Below are 22,169 nucleotides of genomic sequence, written 5' to 3' on the forward strand. Positions count from 1 at the left end.
TCCGCTGATCAGGATGATTGGGTTTCGTTTTTGCCCTTGGCCGAATTTGCTTTAAATAATAGAGCTAGTTCTGCCACTTTGATGTCACCTTTTTTTTGTAACTTTGGGTTTCATCCTCGATTTTCTTCAGGGCAGGTGGAGCCTTCTGCCTGCCCAGGTGTTGACACTGTGGTGAAGAGAATGCACCACATCTGGGACCAAGTGGTGGATAAGTTATCTCTCTCCCAGGAAAAGGCCCAGCGGTTTTCCAATCGACATAGGACCATTGGTCCCCAGTTTAAGATTGGTGATATGGTGTAGGTATCATCAAAAAATATTGCTATGAAGGTGGCTTCTCCTAAGTTTAAGCCTAGATTTATTGGACCTTACAAGATTTTGGAGATTATTAATCCGGTCTCTTTTCGTTTGGCTCTTCCTGTCACATTTAAAATCCATAATGTGTTCCATAAGTCCTTGTTGAAGAGGTTTGTTGAACCAGTTGTTCCTGGGGTGGCACCTCCAGACCCTGTATTGGTTGAAGGTAACATGGAATATGAGGTAGAGAAAATACTGGATTCCCGTCTGGCTAGACGGAGACTCCAGTATTTGGTTAAGTGGAAGGGTTATGGTCAGGAGGATAATTCCTGGGTCTCTGCCTCTGATATTCATGTCAAAAGATTGGTGCGTGCATTTCATCGGGCTCACCCTGATCGCCCTGGTGGCGTGGTTGAGGGTTCGGTGACCCCTCCTCAAGGGGGAGGTACTGTTGTGAGTTAATTTTCCCCTTCGTCGCTGGGGTCTGGTGAACTCCCTATTCTGGTAAAGGAAGGTAATGAGCCTGATTATCAGGCACCTGAGTCTAATGAGGATGACTGGCTGAGTGGAGTCACGGACTGGATATAAGGCTGCCGACGCCCTTCTGCCCTGCGGGTGATTTCTCTGTGGACTTCTAGGACACCAGTCTTATTCCTGCTCCTCTAAAGCTAAGTTTCTGTTTTGCCTGTTAGCTTTTTGTTTTGTTTTTTGTTTTCCTTGCTTTTCAGTATTCTGCCATCCCCTGCTGGGGTGAGCTGAATCTCCTTTTGCCTGTAGCTCTGTCTTCAGTATATTCCTGAGTACTGACATAGCTTTTTTGAAGCCTAGCGTCTTCAGGGCCTTTTTCACTGTCAGTCTGTTGGCTCTTATTTTCATAGGGCTTTTCACGGATTGCAGACAGCAGCCTTCCTGTCCTTTTCTATTTAGTTAGCTTGGGCCCCTCTTTGCTCAGTCTATCTTTCTGTCTGTGTTAGTATTTTCATCTTGCTTCACCGTCATTATATGTTGGGGGCTGCCTATTGCTTTGGGGTCTGCTCTGGGGCAGTTTAGATTTCCCCTTTCTTTCTTTAGGCCTATTTAATTCTCCGGCTGTGATCGAGGGGTCTAGGGCATCGTAGGAACCCCCCACGGCTACTGTTAGTTGTGTTGATAGGTTCAGGGGTCTGCAATCCGATAGCTACCAACTTCTCTGGTTTTCTGGACTTAGCTAGCATTTCTGTTTTTGCCTCCTACGGTGACTCAATCATAACAGTCAGACCTCATCTGGAATCCTGTGTCCTGTTTTGGGCACTAGATTTTAAAAAAATACATCAATAAACTGGAGTAAGTTCAGAGAAGAACGACCAAAATGGTGACCGGTCTGCAAACCATGTCATCTGAGGAACGGTTGCAGGATTTGGGAATGTTTAGCTTGCAAAAAAGAAAACTAAGAGGAGACTTATTAGCTGTCTACAAATATCTCAAGGGCTGTCATATTGTAGAAGGATCATCTTTATTCTCATTTGCACAAGGAAAGACTAGAAGCAATAGGATGAAACTGAATGGGAGGAGACACAGATTAGATATTGGAAAAAACATTTTGACAGAGTAATCAATGAGTGGAACAGGCTGCCAGGAGAGTTGGTGACTTGAGTTCTCCTTCATTGGAAGTCTTCAAACAGAGGCTGGAGAGACATCTGTCTGGGATGATTTAGTGAATCCTGCTTTGAGCAGGGGGTTGGACCAGATGACCCAAGAGGTCCCTTCCAACTCTACCATTCTATCATTCTACTCCTTGCTACCATGGACGTAGTGTATGCAACCTGGTAACATTAGTCCTTAGCCTACATACCACAAAAGGTTATGACAGAGCATACAAACAACAAAAATGTAAAAATTGCATTTAATTGTCAAAGAACATAAAGGGGTCATGTTGAGGGGTCAAAGACAGCGACAAAAGGTCACTGCCTCATACTCCCGGCCGGATATTATGTACGCGGCCATTGCCTGATGTGACATTTGCGCTCCACGTGGGACTTCCTGCATTTTTCCTTTGGGTCAGTATGATTTTGTAGAAAAAAACGTTGTCAATACAATGCCTTTTTCTGAATGCTATAACCTTTCTATACTGAGCTAAGTGGAGTCGTGTTTTATGCAAGATGAGGATGTTTTATAGTGATGTCATTTTTATTTACATAAAACTTTTTGAGTACATTATTTTTGTGCTGCAGAATAATGAAAAACCAGATTTTTGGCATTGTTTCATTTATTTTGGTTACCATATTCTCTGTAAGAGGAGTTAAATATTGTGACAGTTTTGTAGATCATGCTGCAATACCAATATCTTTACTTTTATACATAAAAATTGCTGAGTTATGTGAGAATTACATTTAAAGGGTTATGCTGAACTTGTCTTTCCTGCAGCTTATAAATATGTAATTTCTTAACTTCCTAGTTTCTGACAGAGTGGGCACTCCTCGAGTGACAATTCTATTCAAGAGCTAGTATTAGTAGCACTTTAACCCCTTCCTGACATGAGACGTACTATCCCGTCCACGGTACCCGGGCCCGTATGACCGGGGACGGGATAGTACGTCTACCGCGATCAGCGGCGCCCACGTGGTGAGCGCCGCTGATCGCGGCCGGGTGTCAGCTGATTATCACAGCTGACACCCGGCACTACGTGTCAGGGGCGGTCACGGACCGCCCCCGACACGTTAACCCCTTGCACACCGCGATCAAACATGATCGCGGTGTACCAGGGGTTAAAGGGAAGCATCGGCAGGGAGGGGGCTCCCTCCGTGCTTCCCTGAGCCCCCCACGGCAGCGCAATGTGCAGCGCTGCTGCGGGGGGCTCCTTTCCTCCAGGCCCCCGAATCCAAGATGGCGACGGGGGCCTTCGGGGGCCTGGGGAAGCTGGCTTCCTCAGTGCCTGCAAAGCGCAGGCATGAGGAAGCCTTGTGCACTGCCTGTGACAGATTGCTGATCTGTCACAGTGATCTGTGATGTGACAGATCAGCGATCTGTCACAGGACAGTGATGTCCCACCTGGGACTATGTAAAAAAGTAAAAAAAAAATTAAAAAAAAGTGTAAAAATAAATTTAAAAAAATCGCCAAATAAATTAGTAAAAAAAAAAAAAAATATTCCCCAATAAATTCATTTTTTGAAAATAATAAAAAAAAAACAATAAAAGTACACATATTAGGTATCGCCGCGTCCGTAACGACCTGCCCTATAAAACTGTCCCATTAGTTAACCCCTTTAGCGAACCCCTTAAAAAATAAAAATAAAAAACGAAGCAAAAAATAATGATTTATTATCATACCGCCAAACAAAAAGTGCAATAACGCGCGATCAAAAAGACGCATATAAATATCCATGGTACCGCTGAAAACGACATCTTGTCCCGCAAAAAACAAGCCGCCACACAGCATCATCAGCGAAAAAATAAAAAAGTTATAACTCGCAGAATAAAGCGATGCAAAAATAATTATTTTTTATATAAAATAGTTTTCATTGCATAAAACCGACAAAAACATAAAAAAACGACCTAAATGAGGTATCGCTGTAATCGTACTAACCTGAAGAATAAAACCGCTTTATCAATTTCACCGCATGCGGAATGGTGTAAACGCACCCCCCCCAAAAGAAATTCATGAAACGCTGGTTTTTGTTCATTCTGCGTCCCAAAAATCGGAATAAAAAGCGATCAAAAAATTTCACGTGCCCGAAAATGGTACCAATAAAAACGTCAACTCGTCCTGCAAAAAATAAGACCTCAGATGACTCGGTGGGTCAAAATAAGGAAAAATTATAGCTCTCAATATGTGGTGATGCAAAAACTATTTTTACAATAAAAAGCGTCTTTTAGCGTGCGACAGCCGCCAAACATAAAAACCGCCATAAATAGTAAATCAAACCCCCCGTTATCACCCCCTTAGTTAGGGAAAAATAATAAAATAAAAAAAATGTATTTATTTCCATTTTTCCATTAGGGTTAGGGCTAGGGTTAGGGCTAGGGGTGTGTTGGGGTAGGGTTGGGGTAGGGTTAGGGCTAGGGTTAGGGCTAGGGTTAGGGGCGTGTTGGGGTTCGGGTTGGAGTTAGAATTGGGGGTTTCCACTGTTTGGGCACATCAGGGGCTCTCTAAATGCAACATGGCGTCTGATCTCAATTCCAGCCAATTCTGAGTTGAAAAAGTCAAATGGTGCTCCTTCCCTTCCAAGCTCTGCTATGCGCCCAAACAGTGTTTTACCCCCACATGTAGGGTAGCAGCCTACTCAGGACAAATTGCAAAACAATTTTTGGGGTCCAATTTCTCCTGTTACCCTTAGGAAAATAAAAAATTGGGGGCAAAAATATCATTTTTGTGGAAAAAAATGATTTTTTTATTTTCACATCCGAGTGTTATAAACTTCTGTGAAGCACTTGGGGGTTCAAAGTGCTCACCACACATCTAGATAAGTTCCGTGGGGGGTCTAGTGTCCAAAATGGGGTCACTTGTGGGGAGTTTCAATAGTTTAGGTACATCAGGGGCTCTCCAAACGCACATGACACCCGCAGACCATTCCATCAAAGTCTGCATTCCAAAACGTCACTGCTTCCCTTCCGAGCCCCGACGTGTGTCCATACAGTAGTTTTCTCCCACATATGGGGTGTCAGCGTACTCAGGACAAATTGGACAACAACTTTTGGGGTCCAATTTCTCCTGTTACCCTTGGGAAAATAAAAAAATGGTGACTAAAAGATCATGTTTGTGGAAAAAATACGAATTTTTTATTTTCACGCCCGGGCGTTGTAAACTTCTGTGAAGCACTGGGGGGTCAAAGTGCTCACCTCACATATAGATAAGTTCCTTAGGGGGTCTAGTTTACAAAATGGTGTCATTTGTGGGGGGTTTCCACTGTTTAGGTACATTAGGGGCTCTCCAAAGGCAACATGACACCCGCAGACCATTCCATCAAAGTCTGCATTCCAAAACGTCACTACTTCCCTTCCGAGCCCCGACGTGTGCCCATACAGTAGTTTTCTCCCACATATGGGGTATCAGCGTACTCAGGACAAATTGGACAACAACTTTTGGGGTCCAATTTCTCCTGGTACCCTTGGGAAAATAAAAAAATGGTGACTAAAAGATCATGTTTGTGGAAAAAATACGAATTTTTTATTTTCACGCCCGGGCGTTGTAAACTTCTGTGAAGCACTGGGGGGTCAAAGTGCTCACCACACATCTAGATAAGTTCCTTGGGGGGTCTAGTTTACAAAATGGTGTCATTTGTGGGGGGTTTCCACTGTTTAGGTACATTAGGGGCTCTCCAAAGGCAACATGACACCCGCAGACCATTCCATCAAAGTCTGCATTCCAAAACGTCACTACTTCCCTTCCGAGCCCCGACGTGTGCCCATACAGTAGTTTTCTCCCACATATGGGGTAGCAGCGTACTCAGGACAAATTGGACAACAACTTTTGGGGTCCAATTTCTCCTGGTACCCTTGGGAAAATAAAAAAATGGTGACTAAAAGATCATGTTTGTGGAAAAAATACGAATTTTTTATTTTCACGCCCGGGCGTTGTAAACTTCTGTGAAGCACTGGGGGGGTCAAAGTGCTCACCACACATCTAGATAAGTTCCTTGGGGGGTCTAGTTTACAAAATGGTGTCATTTGTGGGGGGTTTCCACTGTTTAGGTACATTAGGGGCTCTCCAAAGACAACATGACACCCGCAGACCATTCCATCAAAGTCTGCATTCCAAAACGTCACTACTTCCCTTCCGAGCCCCGACGTGTGCCCATACAGTAGTTTTCTCCCACATATGGGGTATCAGCATACTCAGGACAAATTGGACAACAACTTTTGGGGTCCAATTTCTCCTGGTACCCTTGGGAAAATAAAAAAATGGTGACTAAAAGATCATGTTTGTGGAAAAAATACAAATTTTTTATTTTCACGCCCGGGCGTTGTAAACTTGTGTGAAGCACTGGGGGGGTCAAAGTGCTCACCACACATCTAGATAAGTTCCTTCGGGGGTCTAGTTTCCAAAATGGTGTCATTTGTGGGGGGGTTCCACTGTTTTGGTACATCAGGAGTTTTCCAAACGCGACATGGTGTCCGATCTCAATTCTTGCCAAAAACGTCAAATGGCGCTGCTTCCCTTCCGAGCTCTGCCATGCGCCCAAATAGTGGTTTACCCCCACATGTGGGGTATCAGCGTACTCAGGACAAATTGCACAATAACTTTTAGGGTCCTGCTACCCTTGGGAAAATAAAAATTGGGGTGAAAAGATCATTTTTGTGGAAAAAATATGATTTTTTAATTGTACCGCTGTACGTTATAAACTTCTGTAAAGCCCTTGTGGGTTCAAAGTTCTCACCACATATCTAGATAAGTTCCTTGGGGGGTCTAGTTTCCAAAATGGGGTCACTTGTAGGGGGTTTCCACTGTTTAGGTACATCAGGGACTCTCCAAACGTGACATGGCGTCCAATCTGAATTCCAGCCAATTTTGCATTGAAAAAGTCAAACGGCGCTCCTTCCATTCTGAGCTCTGCCATGCGCCGAAACAGTCGTTCCCCCCCACATATCAGGTATCTGCGTACTCAGGACAAATTGCACAATAACTTTTGCAGTTCAATTTCTCCTGTTACCCTTGGTAAAATAAAAAAAATTGAACCTGAAGTATTTTTTTTATGAAAAAAGTTAGATGTTCATTTTTTTTTAAATATTCAAAAAAATTCCTGTGACGCACCTAAAGGGTTAATAAACTTCTTGAATGTGGTTTTGAGCACCTTAAGGGGTGCAGTTTTTAGAATGGTGTCACTTTTGGGTATTTTCTATCATATAGACCCCTCAAAGTGGCTTCAAATGTGATGTGGTCCTAAAAATAAAATGGTGTTGTAAAAATGAGAAATCGCTGGTCAACTTTTAACCCTTATAACTTCCTAACAAAAAAAAATTTTGGTTCCAAAATTGTGCTGATGTAAAGTAAACATGTGGGAAATGTTAGTTATCAAGTTTTTTGTGTGCCGTATCTCTGTGATTTAAGGGCATAAAAATTCAAAGTTGGAAAATTGCGAAATTTTCAAAATTTTCGCCAAATTTCCGTTTTTCTCACAAATAAACGCAAGTTATTTGAATGAAATGTTACCACAAACATGAAGTACAATATGTCACGAGAAAACAATGTCAGAATCACCGGTATCCATGGAAGCGTTCGAGAGTTATGACCTCATAAAGGTACAGTGGTCAGAATTGTAAAAATTGGCCCGGTCATGAACGTGCAAACCACCCTTGGGGGTGAAGGGGTTAAAGATCAGCACATATTCTGATGTAATACATACGATTATCAGTGGTTTGTTCTCATTTACTTTTATCACTGTATTTACATGTAGAGATAACAGTGCATTTCAACACGTACATCTCTGAGCAGTGGGAGCCATGATTTTGGGTGCTAGGGGCTAGCGGAAGGATATGTGGGAGGGCAGGGAGATGTATTAATTTTACAGGATTGATAAGAGCAGTTTATTAGGAGCTGTGAGGGAGGGGCAGGGGTGAGCAACTCACTGCTGTATATAACTCAATGGGCTTGGAGAGAACTAACTGATACACTAAAAGTAGAGATGGATGAACAGGTGTACCGAACACCTACTGTTTGGCCACGGACACCAAACACAGACATCACCAGGAAGTACGTATTACTGTTCGGGCTTCGGTGGAATTAGGCAAGGTCATAAGTGTAACGAAGGACTAGCTCTGAAACGAGTGTCGGGTGGACGTGCTGACCCTGACGCCCCTCCATAGGACCCCTGTTTCAGGTACTATTCATGCCTCTTTTGTATGGGCTCACTTTACATGATAAGTTACAAAAAGGTGCCATGGATGTCCAGCATCATTTGATATATTTGGGCTAATAGATACGGGTCCTATGCCACCCTACTCTTATTATTGTGGATTTTCTACAGTTACTAACTATACATATGGATATATTTCTTATTAGTGTGGGTCAGACATCCTTGTGTTTCTTAACAATAGAAAAGAAAAAATGCCAGCTTACCCGGTTGGTTCAAAAGATAAGCTGCTATACTGTATAGGCTCTCAGCAATGGATAAATGATAGAAGCTCTTGCCAACAATAAATGCGAAAAGGAGATGAATCCAGCGAGCCAAGTTTGAAGTACATAAAAAATCTTCTTCTTTATTTCAAACGTAGATTAAAAATATTTATCCATAGCAGCATATTATAAATATAGGCAGAAATAGGAAAAATTACTGCTGTAAAGCGCACGGCAAGACGCGTTTCGGCTAAACCTTTATCATTGCCATAATACACATTGCTATTTTTCTGGGATATAAGAAGGAAAAGATCCTAAGATAGGTGGTGCTATAGTTGATTAAGCGTTAATAGATCACACTTGTGAGCATCCACCTATAAGATTAACTATTTAAAAACAAGTGTTAACCCTAACAAAAGCTAATACGCTAGCAGTAATTTTTCCAAATATTTTACAAATATTTTACAATACATGATATAACAGAATATATATACAGAGATTTTTTTCTCATGTTATCCTCCACAATACTTCCATAATATAATTTTTACTCAAAAAAATATATATTTATGAACTTAAGACAGAGCAGGTTATAATTATTAACATAAGAATCATAATTTTAGGATTTTTAATACATTCTAATTAAATCTTGTCTATTGTTTAAGCCAATTGGCATCCTAGTTTCCAAAATAAAAATCCAAGCAGATTCTCTGTTAAGTAGTTTACGTTTTCTATCGCCCCCTCTGGTAGACCGTGTTACTAACTCTATTGCTTTAAACCTGAAGCTATCAAAATTGCCAGAGTGATATTGTGAAAAATGCCTGAAAAAACATTTTTGTGTTTTTTAACGGCGCCTCTGTGCCTAGTGGTTGTATCGACTTTCTCTTGTTCCTGTGCATACTTGTTTAATAAAGATGTATATTTTATTATATATGGACAGTGGGTCGTATTTGTGGTCCCCACAGACCACTCCCCCTCTTGTTTCTGTATTTACAAGCGACTAGTCCACATTTAGTCCTCTATTGGTCTATTTGCTTTCTATTATGAATTTTGAATTCATTATCATTTGGTCAGCATTGCTGCCCCTAATCATTGGCTCGTTGTGTTCGGTGGAATTAGGCAAGGTCATAAGTATGGTTTAATTAAAATTAATGAAGGAGTCTGTGCCATTCTCTCAATTAAAGGACTTTATTCTGGCTATGACTTTATTTATCATACAACTATAGTATTAGCAATGGATAGGTGTCTTATCCTAGAACGCATGACCATAAAAATCTACACTTTCATATACCTGGGGCCTTTTAGGCCCGTGTGCAAATAACATGGAATAGCTCAAACAAAAATAATTTTCAAAGTTTATTTGAAAATTGCAAAGTAAGGATGCATTCCCACTAGCGCTGGTGTCTGCCAGGAGGAGATCTGTAATGGATCTGACCTCCTGGTCACCCCAGCTAAGGCTGGTGGAATCCCGGCATTCCAGCAGCCTTAACTGGAGTTACCAAGAGATCAGATCCATTACGGATCACCTCCTGGCAGACCCCAGCGCCAGTGGGAACACAGCCTAAGATGTAAATAATTCAAAACATTACTATGTGCATAAAAAAACAAAAGAGTAACTGAACGGGCTAAAAATGCCCAATATACGCATTCGATATAACTCTTTATAATAATGTTTTTTTGTCTAAAAGTTTTTTATATAAAAGTTGCAGTAAACATGCTGCAGGAGTATCTCTTTTCAAAGGTTCCTTTTCTACTTTACTAATGACCGCAACTGACAGGACGAGTTCTCTTGTCATCAAAACGAAGGCTTCTCCGAATATCCTCAAATCTATTGACTGACATTGTAGCTTTGTAATGTGGATCAGAAAAAGGGTTCATAAAGAGTTCTGATAGGAACATCGTATGACTTTGTACTCCCTGCCAGAAGAGTAAGGCCAATATAAGCATACAGTTCCTCTTTTGCTAAATTTTTCCATGTTTTTTTCTTACTGAAGCGATACGTTTTCCTTCAAAGTTAGTACACAAAACTACCTCATCTACGATATCATCTGAAAAAATTTACAGAACATATCTCTTTTGGACAAGAATTGTGGAATTCCTACAGTTCCTTGAGCAACTCTTACAATATTATGCGATGGGGTTTGTCCAAGAACTTCAGCAGTACTGTTCCAAAAAACATTACTTTCAGACAAAGAAAGTTCACTGTCTTCATCACTATCAAAAATGATTTCTTCGATTTCTTGGTCAGTCAAACCCCTGGATGTAGACTGTGCCATTGTAGCCTTAGAAGTCAGTAAACTAAAATGAAAAAAAAAAAAACAGATTACAATCAGGGTTGTACACTCTTTGTTAGTGTGTGCTAAGGGTAAAGTGCAGACCCCTTCTCTCACCTTCAGCAGGTCACCACTTTCTTTTAGGTGCAGTAGAAGCTTTTGGATTTTTGGAACTCAGAAAGTTTCTTTTTCAAGAAACAAGAAAGCTGACTCCTTCCTCCAAAGTCTCTTCAGCAAGTAGCACACAATGAACAGTGTTCAGGACCTATGATGATGTCAGAGACGCATGACCTTGTGAAGGAGCCTCCTTCCCAAGATCACATGACCATGTAGTCAGGCAGAATTCATACTCTTCATAGCAACAGCAGAGTCATAAAGACTGAGTCAAAGTCTTCCCCAGTAACAGTGAAGACAAAAAGACTTAGGATCACATGTAAACCTAGTATGGGCCTAAAAGGCCCCAGGTATGTGAATATGGGGTATTCACAAAAAAGAGTTGTTATACCGAAATGCCTGTAACATAAAAATAAATGAACTACTGGAAATGACAAACAACTATATACCTGAGGAATACCTAAAGTTTCAAAATTCTAACTAAAGTAATCTTGCAGAAAATAGAAAACAATTAACAGGGCGGGCCTGCGAGGTCCCAGGTATGCGTTCTAGGGTTATAGACGCCTCTCCATTACTAAGTCATAGGCTTGATGTCACCTGACAATACAAATGTGACATCAACACTAACAATGAAATCTCAAGACTATCAAGAGATCCTAGAGAGAAATGTGCTGCCAGTGTCAAAAAGCTTGGTCTCCATCACAGGTCATGGGTCTTGCAACAGGATAATGACCCAAAACACAGCTAAAAACACCCCAGAATGGCTAAGAGGAAAACATTGGACTATTCTGAAGTGGCCTTCTATGAGCCCTGACCTAAATCCTATTGAGCATCTTTGGAAATAGCTAAAACATGCTGTCTGGAAAAGGCAACCTTCAAACACAAGAAAACTGGAGCAGATTGCTCTTGAGGAGTGGGCCAAAATACTTGTGGAGAGGTGCAGAAGTCTCATTGACAATTACAGGAATTGTTTGATTGCAGTGATTGCCTCAAAAGGTTGTGCAACAAAATATGAAGTTAAGGCTATAATCATTTCTGTCCAGGCCTATTTCATGAGATTTAATTTATTTTTTAATTCTGTGGAAGCATGGTTGAAAAGTAATGTCTGACTTTCATTTGATCATTTTCGTAGATTTTTTATTTATTATTACTTTTGTCAGATTCAATTTATTTCTGTCACCTTTGTAGGTTTTACTGTCATTAAACGAGGGGTACCAACAATTTTGACCATGTGTGTATAAGTGTGAAGGAGAGAAGGAAGTTTTGTGAGGACCAGAGATTACTTGTCCGAAGATATCTAGAGATTAGTTCTGAGATATACAGAAAACACAAATTTGGTTGTTAACAGTAGTTACAGAATGCAACTACTATCTATTTCCATCTCCAATGGATAATTTTTGACTTGCTACATTTTGCAACTGCTGTAAATAAACACAGTAGGAATCTAAACTTTACTACCTGAAAGTAATATATGAAAACTACTTTTTAGTGGTTAGTTACATATTCATCACTATAATGCCCTCTGTTATTCATAGAGGACATTTAGCCAAGTATCATTTAAACACAAATTTAAATAGTCTGCTTAACACAAAGAATGAAAGGGATTTTAGATGGAAAAGTTGCGTAACTAACAATTACTGATGAAAAAGCCAGTGCAAAGAACAGGGGATGGTAATTATGTGACTGACTCAGCAGAAGTTTTTCAGCCTGCAATTTAACTCAGTTGAAGGAATGTGGGAGACAACTATGTGCAATTTAACATAAATTGAGAACAGCTAGGACTTACATTACCATGCTAATCTATGTTTACTGTAGAATTATTTTTAGTCTTTGAAATTTTGTTGTTTTCTTTCTACATGAATTAGCAAAAGAAGAGCCACATATGCACTTAGCCTTTTGGTATTGCAAAAATAACTTTGCTAGTGCTAACTATTGGAAAAGAACCATATCGCTACATTTTTTTTACTGCCATAGTCAGTATTTGACTTAATTTTTAGTCTCTGTGTATGCCATTCAATGTGCAATCAATTTCTTATACCTTAATCTACAATCTTTTGTATAGAGATTGTCATCAAACATGAATTCTGGACCTCACCGAGGGTTATCATTTAACCCCTTAACGTCCATTAACAAACACAGTTCGTCATAGCTGGGTGTAGGTTCCCGCACCATGACCGTCATGCTTTTAACCACTAAGGGTGTGTGCACACGTTGTGGATTCTACTGTGGAATTTTCCGCCAGGATTTGTCTAAAGACCTGCGGTTTAGCTGCGGATTTCTTGAGGATTAGCCTGCGGTTTTCCCCTGCGGTTTGACACCTGTCAAGGAGCAGGTGCCAAACTGCTGCGGAATCCGCACAAAGAATTGAAATGCTGTGGATTTAAATCCTTAGCAAACCCACGTGGAAAATTCTGCACTGTGGACACTGCGTTTTTCAATTTGCATTGACTTAAATGGTACTGTACACCACAGCAAAAACTGCTGCGGATCCGCAGGGCCAAATCCGCTGCAGATCTGAAGCAGAATCTGCAACGTGTGCACACACTCTTAATGTCTATGGATGTGCACAGTCCGTCATGGCAGGAGGTAACTTCCCGCACCAGGACGGACTGTGCATGTCCTGCCTTTGAACTGTCACTGCGTATAAACATGCAGTGACAGTTCAGTGCCGATAGCTGTCTATGACAGCTGTCAGGCACGGCAAGGGGTGCAAAGACCCTTGCAGTCAGTCCCTACACCCTAAGCACTGTGATTGGTCAGTCAATCTGACCGACCAATCACAGCAGCGATCGAGCAGGAGAGGCTGAAATTTCAGATAGGGCAGGAGGCTCAGTGCTGCAGTTTCTGCACTGACAGCTAGGAGCAGCGCCCCGCCACCTCCCCACTGACAGCTGAGAGCAGCGCCCCCGCTGGCCCCGGCTGTTATCCTCCTGAGTGCAGCGATCGAGCGCAATCGCAGCATTCAGGGGGGGAGGCAGAGGGTAGGGGGCTCCCTCTGCCTCAGGTTGGCATCCCCACAATGTAATCTCGGGGCCCGACCTGTGCCATGATGACCCAGAGGTGTCATGTTAACCTCCAGGTCATTCAGTTACAGAAAGCTGTTGAGACCATGCTCACAGCATGGTGTCAGCAGCTTTCAGCATAGGTATAATGCATTACAATGCTGGAGCATTGTAATGTATTATACCGAAAGTGAAAGTCCCATGGACAAGGTAAAAAAAAAAAAATATTTTTTAAAAAATATGTAAAAAAATAATTAAAAAATCCCCTAAAAATACACATTTTTATGTAAAAAAAAGAAATAAACAAATAAATACTCATGTTTGGTATCGTCGCGTCTGTAAAAATCCCATCTATGAAATCGTCACCTTAGCTAACCCCTTCAGTGAACGCCGTAAAAAAAACACAAAAAAGTAGCAGTATCATCATACTGCTTGGAAAAAGTGCAATAACACGCGATCAAAAAGACAAATATAAATAAACATGGTACCACTGAAAACATCATCTTGTCCCGCAAAAAACAAACTGCAATGCAGCTCCGTCAGTGGAAAAATAAAAAAGTTATAGCTCACAGAATATAGTGATGCAAAAATAATTATTTTTTCTATAAAAGTTTTTATTGTGTAAAAATCACAAAAACATGAAAAAACTATATAAATGAGGTATTGCTGTAATCATAGTGACCTGAAGAATAAAGCTGCCTTACCACTTTTTTTCCATACGCGGAATGGAGGAAAAAAAACAATTCCTGAATTTTTTAGTTTTTGTTCATTCTGCCTCCACAAAAATCAGAATAGAAAGCGATGAAAAAATGTTATGTGCCCTAAAATGGTACCATTAAAAACGTCAGCTCATCCCGCAAAAAACAAGCCCACAAATGACTCTGTCGGCCGGAATACGGAAAAATTATAGCTCTCAAAATACGCCGAAGCAAAAATTTCTTACAAAAAATTATTTTAAAAAAAGCGTCTTTTAGTGTGTGACAGAAGCTAAACACGAAAAAAAGACATATATCTGGTATTGCTGTAATCGTAACAACCTGAGGAATAAAGTCGCCATATCACTAATACCACACGAGGAATGGCGTAAAAAATAAAACCATTTCTTCACCTTTTGTAGATTTGTGCATTCTGCCTCCCAAGGATCGCAGTAAGGCAATCACAGTGGTTCCCCCCACATATGGGGTATCATCGTACTCAGGACAAATGGCACAACAACTTTTGGGGTCTAATTTCTCCTGTTACCCTTGTGAAAATAAAAATTTGGGGGCAAAAAGATCATTTTTGCAGAAAAAATATGATTTTTTTATTTTCACGGCTCTACTTTATAAACTTCTGTGAAGCACTTGGGGGTTCAAAGTGCTCAGCACACGTCTAGATAAGCTCCTTTGAGGGTCTAGTTTCCAAAATGGGGTCACTTGTGGGGGGTTTCTACTGTTTAGGCACATCAGGTGCTCTGCAAACACAACATGACGCCCTCAGACCATTCTATCGAAGTCTGCATTCCAAAACGGCGCTCCTTTCCTTCTGAGCTCTGCCATGCATCCCAAACAGTGGTTCCACCCCACATATGGGGTATCATCGTACTCAGGACAAATTGCACAACAACTTTTGGGGTCCTATTTCTCCTGTTACCCTTGTGAAAATAAAAATTTGTGGGCAAAAAAATCATTTTTGTGGAAAAAAATATGATTATTATATTTTCACGGCTCTACATTCTAAACTTCTATAAAGCACTTGGAGGTTCAAAGTGCTCACCACACATCTAAATAAGCTCCTTGGGGGGTCTAGTTTCCAAAATAGTGTCATTTGTGGGGGGTTTCCACTGTTTAGGCACATCAAGGTCTCTCCAAATGTGACATGGCGTCCGATCTCAATTCCAGCCAATTTTGCATTGAAAAAGTCAAATGGCGCTCCTTCCCTTCTGAGCTCTGCCATGCACCCACACAGTGGTTTACCCCACATATGGGGTATCTGTGCATTCAGGACAAATTGCACAACAACTTTTGGGGTCATTTTGTCTTTGGAAAAATAAAAATTGGGGATGAAAAGATCATTTTTTTGGAAAAAATGATTTTTTAATTTTACGGCTCTGTTATAAACGTCTGTGAAGCCCTTGAGGGTTCAGGGCTCTCACCACACATGTAGATAAATTACTTGGGTGGTCTAGTTTCTGAAATGGGGTCACGTGTTGGGGTTTTCCACTGTTTAGGCACATGAGGGGCTCTCCAAACGCGACACAATTCCAGCCAAAAATGTCAAATGGCACTGCTTCCCTTCCGAGCTCTGCCATGCGCCCAAATAGTGGTTTACCCCCACATATCAGGTATCAGCATACTCAGGACAAATTGCACAATAACTTTTGGGGTCCTGTTACCCTTGAGAAAAAAGTTGGGAATTTAAAGATCATTTTTGTGAAAAAAATATGATTTTTTTAATTTTACGGCTCTACGTTATAACCTTCTGTGAAACCCTTGGGGGTTCAAAGTGCTCACCACACATATAGATAAGTTCCTTATGGGGTCTAGTTTCCAAAATGGGGTCACTTATGGGGGTTTCCACTGTTTAGGTACAACAGGGCCTCTCCAAATGCGACATGGTGTCCTCTCTCGATTCCAGCCAATTTGACATTCAAAATCTCAAATGATGCTCCTTCCCTTCTGACCACTGCCGTGCATCTAAAGATTGGTCTTCCTCCACACATGGGGTATCGGTGTACTCAGGAGAAATTGCACAACAAATATTGTGACAAATTTTCTCCTGAAACCCTTGACAAAATAAAAAAAATTGTGTCCAAAGTAAAATTTTGGGGAAAAAAGTTAAATGTTCATTTTTTTCCTTCCAAATTGCTTCAATTCTTATGAAGTACCTAAAGGGTTAATAAACTTCTTGAATTTGATTTTGAACACCTTGAGGGGTGCAGTTTTTAGAATGATGTCACTTTTGGTTATTTTCTGTCATATTGACCCCTCAAAGTGACTTCAAATGTGAGGTGGTCCCTAAAAAAATGGTTTTGTAAATTTTGTTGTAAAAATGAGAAATCGCTGGTCAACTTTTAATCCTTATAACTTCCTAACATAAAAAAATTTGGGTTCCAAAATTGTGCTGATGTAAAGTAGACATGTGGGAAATGTTATTTATTAACTAATTTTTGTGACATATTTCTCTGATTTAAGGGCATAAAAATTAAAAGTTTGAAAATTGCAAAATTGTAACAATTTTCACCATATTTCCATTTTTTCATAAATAAATGCAAGTTGTATCAAAGAAATTTTACCACTATCATGAAGAACAATATGTCATAAAAAAATAATGTCAGAATCAGCGGGATCCGTTGAAGCGTTCCAGAGTTATAAGCACATAAAGTGACTGTGGTCTGATTTCAAAATTAAGGCCTGGTCATTAACCTACAACATGGCTTGGTCATTAAGGGGTTAAGCTACCACTGCAAGTAAACATGCAATGGTAGTTCAGTGCCAACAGCTGTCTGTAACAGTTGATCAGCATGGGAAGATGTTTGGGGACCCATGTTGTCGGTCCCTGTACCTAGATTGCTGTGATCGGTCAGTCAATCTGACTGACCAATCACAGCATGATCGTGCAGGAGGTGCTGAAATTTCAGCACTTACTGCCTGATCAGTGTAGGAGCTCATTGCTGCCAGTGTCTGAGCTTCTGTATTCGCAGCCAGGATCGGCATCCGCACCACTCCTGGCTGTTAACCCCCTAATTGCTGCAATCGAGCTCGATCACAGCATTCATAGGGGAGGCAGAGGGACAGGAGCTCCCTCTGCCCTCTGATTGGCATCCCCGCAACGTCATCGCAGGGCCTGATCTCTGCCATGATGATCTGGAGTTGTCATGACAACCCCCGGGTCATCCAACTATGGAAAGCCTCTGAGCCCATGCTCACAGCATGGTCCCAGAAGCATTCACCTTAGGTATAATGTACTGCAATGCTGGCGCATTGCAATGTATTATACCTACAATCAAAGTAAAGAAAAGTGAAAGTTCTATAAAGGGACTAGGTAAAAAAGAAAAAAATTATGTATTAAAAAATGTTAAAAAATAATAAAAATAATAAAAAATATACTAATAAATAAATTTTTATGTAAAAAATTAAATAAACAAAAAAGTACACGTTTGGGATTGCCGCGTCTGTAAAATTCCCATCTATAAAAGTGTCACACTAGTTAACCCCTTCAGTAAACACCGTAAAAAAACACAAAAAATTAGCAAATTATACTTTTTCCAAGCGGTATCATCATACCGCTTGGAAAAAGTGGAATAAAACACGATAAAAAAACAAATGGTAATAAAAATAGTATCTCTGAAAGTGCCATCATGTTCCGCAAAAAACAAGCTCTCACATGATTCTATCGGCCTAAATATGGAAAAATGATAACTCAAAATACGGCGATGCAAAAACTTCTTACAAAAAAGCATCTTTTAGTGTGTGACAGCTGCCTAACATAAAAACTCGCTATAAATAGTACACCAAATCCCCCTTTACCACCCCCTTAGTAAGGGAAAAAATTATAAAATAAAAAAATGTATTTATTTCCATTTTCCCATTAGGGTTAGGGATAGGGTTAGGGATAGGATTAGGGCTAAAGTTAGGGTTGGGGCTAAAGTTAGGGTTGGGGATAAGGTTAGGGTTGGGATTAGGGTTAGGGGTGTGTAAGGGTTAGGTTTGTGGTTAGGGCTATGGTTAGGGTTGGGGTGTGTTGGACTTAGGGTTGGAGTTAGAATTGGGGGTTTCCACTGTTTAGGCTCATCAGTGGCTCTCTAAACATGGCATGGCGTCTGATCTCAATTCCAGCCAATTTTGCATTGAAAAGTCAAACGGCATTCCTTCCCTTCCGAGCTCTAGCATGCCTCCCAAACAGTGGTTCCCACCACATATGGGGTATCAGCATACTCAAGACAAGCTGCACAACAACTTTTGGGGTCCAATTTCTCCTATTACCCTTGGGAAAATAAAAAATTGGGGGCAAAAAATATGATTTTTTTTATTTTCACGGCTCTACGTTATTAACTTCTGTGAAGCACTTGGGGGTTCAAAGAGCTCACCACACAGCCAGATAAGTTCCTTGGGAGTCTAGTTTCCAAAATGGGGTCACTTATAAGGAGTTTTCACTGTTTAGGCACATCACGGGCTCTTCAAACGCGACATGGCGTCCGCTCTCAATTCCATCCAATTTTACGTTCAAAACCTCAAACTGTGCTCCTTCTCTTCCAAGCCCTGCTGTGCATCTAAAGAGTAGTCTTCCTCCACACATGGGGTATCAGTGTACTCAGGAGAAATTGCACAACAAATATTGTGGTTCATTTTCTCATGATAAGCTTGACAAAATAAAAAAAAATTGTGTCCGAAGTAAAATTTTTGTGAAAAAAGTTAAATGTTCATTTTTTCCTTCCGCATTGCTTCAATTCTTGTGAAGTACCTGAAGGGTTAATAAACTTTTTTAATGTGGTTTTGAACACCTTGAGGGGTGCAGTTTTTACAATGGTGGCACTTTTGTGTATTTTTTGTCATATTGACTCCTCAAAGTGACTTCAAACGTGAGATGGTCCCTTAAAAAATGGTTTTGTAAATTTGGTTGAAAAAATGAGAAATCATTAGTCAAATTTTAACTTTTATATCTTCCTAACAAAAAAATTTGTTTCCAAAATTGTGCTGATATAAAGTAGACATGTGGGAAATGTTATTTATTAATTATTTTGTGTGATATAGCTCTCTGATTTAATATTCAAAAATTAAAGGTTTGAAAACTGCAAAATATTAGAAATTTTCGCTTTTTTCATAAATAAACGCAAGTCATATCGAAGAAGTTTTACCACTAACATGAAGCACAATATGTCATGAAAAAACAATCTCATAATCATTGGGATCTGTTGAAGCGTTCCACAGTTATAACAACATAAAGGGACAGTGGTCAGATTTCAAAATTAAGGCCTGGATATTAACCTACAAAGTGGCTTGTTCCTTAAGGGGTTTTAAATACATTGGATAGGACTGCTCTGATGGGTATACCTTGGCATTGGTAGAGTGGCTTAGCGTATATTTTTTGCAAAAAAACGTATTAACTAAATACCCTGTTTTGCTATCATCTTTTTACTAGCACTTGCTGTTTATTGTTGAAATTTGATTTTACAGCAGAGTATTTTTTCACGTTTGTTGTATTGTGTTTCTCTGTGTTCCACTATTAAATAGTAGTAAATATTAGTTGCCGCAATATATACAATAATAATTATTTCAACATCCCCACTACTTATCCTGTTAGTCTCATAATGGTTCTGAATTCTTTAAATTTGGCTGTTGGAAGTGGCTTTGTCATTACATCAGCTATCATTTGGACAGTTTCTCACAATAAACACACACATTATCTCGTTCTATCAAATCACTCAGGTGATGATGTTTAATGTCAACGTGTTTGCTTCTCTCATTGATCTTCTCACTTCATTCAAGTTTAATGCACACTTGGTTGTCTTCATAAATCGCCGTCGGTTGAGTTGATGGCTTCCCAAGATCCCCTAACAATTGTTTTAACCAAATGACCTCTTGACTTGTGTAGGCTGCAGACACATACTCTGCTTCTGTAAATGACAAGGCAACAGACACCTGTTTTCTACTAGACCGAAAAGTTGAACTCTCTCCAAGCTACCACACATTGATCAATCTTATATGTCCAAGAAGCAATAAATATGTGGCACTTCAAAATCATGAAAACAACAAAGTCAGATGGGAGACCCACCCCCAGGTGTGAGGGTTACACAGCCAGCAGCACCTGTCCACCTGATCCATCCTAGTAGGTAAATTTGGATGATATATTCTACTACAATTGTGGCTATTGTTCTGGTGGTTACAAAAACAGGTTCCACATGGAATTCCTTTGAGTGACTTTCCCTTTTTTCCTCTGACTACTGGGCCGAAATCTGCCATGGGATTACGCTGACAAACAGGTTATGATAAGAATTTTTTGAAACGAAGCCTTATTAATAAAGTCTGCATCTAGATATATCCCACCTCCAGTATCAAACCAATAGCTGACACATTCGTACCTGTTTACATATACGTATACCTTTCCATTTCATTTTTAAATCACCTGGTTGTTGTTTTCCCTCCCTTTTGTAGGTTTTTGCCCTGTCTTTTTAAAACATTTTAAACTTGCAATGGTTTTAATAATTTTGAGTCAATAAAAGTATTTTAATTTATTCACCTGTTGGAATCATTTCTTGTCAAATGGGGCGGCCCCATCTGATGTAATTAGAACAAATAGATGCATGTCGATTTATTATCACTTATGTCACCGACCCAGTCTGTATGTGAGTTTTAGATCTCCTGTTACAGATATCCTTCAATTTATTTCTTGAGTCTCTATCTAATAGTGAACTCTCTTAACAGCATTCCACTCCCTTTGGCATGGTTTTTACACATTTCTGAAGAGAATTTCAATTGTTGCTGCAATATCCATTTGTGTCATAGTTGCTATGTATAGAAGTGCCCCCATCTTCAGGAATGAGCGAAAGTATTCTGTGATATTCAGATATCACTCAAGTATCTGGGTGCTTGAATGTGCTCAGCACTCGGCAAGCATTAGCTGGTTCACGAATTCGAACTTTGAATCCCTGCCCCTCATGTTTGGTGCCAGCTACACAGCAAATAAACTAACAGCCCTAGAAAAATCTAAATCTTTGCTTTGCTCTTTGTATCAGTTACATTCTGCATTTAGCCTGGGGAGGGACAGTTGCAGGAGCAGGGAGAGTGGCAGAATGCAGTCTCTAGGCAGGGTGTAGGGTTTGCAATCTGTTGCTAAATATACTGCTCAAAGAAATAAAGAGAACACAAACAGCCTGTTGCAAATGGAATAGTGATCCCTTTATTATTTTGAGCAGTATATATATCTGCTGCAGTTGACCACATTTTTTTTCTTTTGGCTCAAATAATTATCTATATTTTCATGCACAGAGTATTATGTGATTTGTGGTACATTTCTGTAGTGTACTGTATAACAGTGCAAAAAGCATTGTACATTTTTTTTCTGGATTCAGTTATTCATCCAAGGAATACTACATGCTTTTTGGTACATTTTAATTGTATATAGTAATCCTAAAAAGCATTCAACCATTTTCTAGATTAAATTAGTTATCAATAGAGTATTAGGCACTTTCTATTTCATTTCAGTGGAACATAAGACTCCAAAAAAGCATTGAAAAATTTGTATGTATTCAGTTAGGCATCCATACTGTAATACATGCTTTGTGTTAGATTTTGATGATATATAAGACTTCAAAAAAGCACTGAAAAATTTGTATGGATTTCATTGGTAATTCATAGTAACATAGTTAGCAAGGCTGAAAAAAGACATTTGTCCATCCAGTTCAGCCTATATTCCGTCAGAATAAATCCACAGATCTACGTCCTTCTAAAGAACCTAATAACTGTAAGATACAATATTGTT

Source organism: Dendrobates tinctorius, unplaced genomic scaffold (assembly GCF_039654945.1).
Source record: "Dendrobates tinctorius isolate UK_male_01 unplaced genomic scaffold, ASM3965494v1 ptg000064l, whole genome shotgun sequence".
NCBI lineage: Eukaryota > Metazoa > Chordata > Amphibia > Anura > Dendrobatidae > Dendrobates > Dendrobates tinctorius.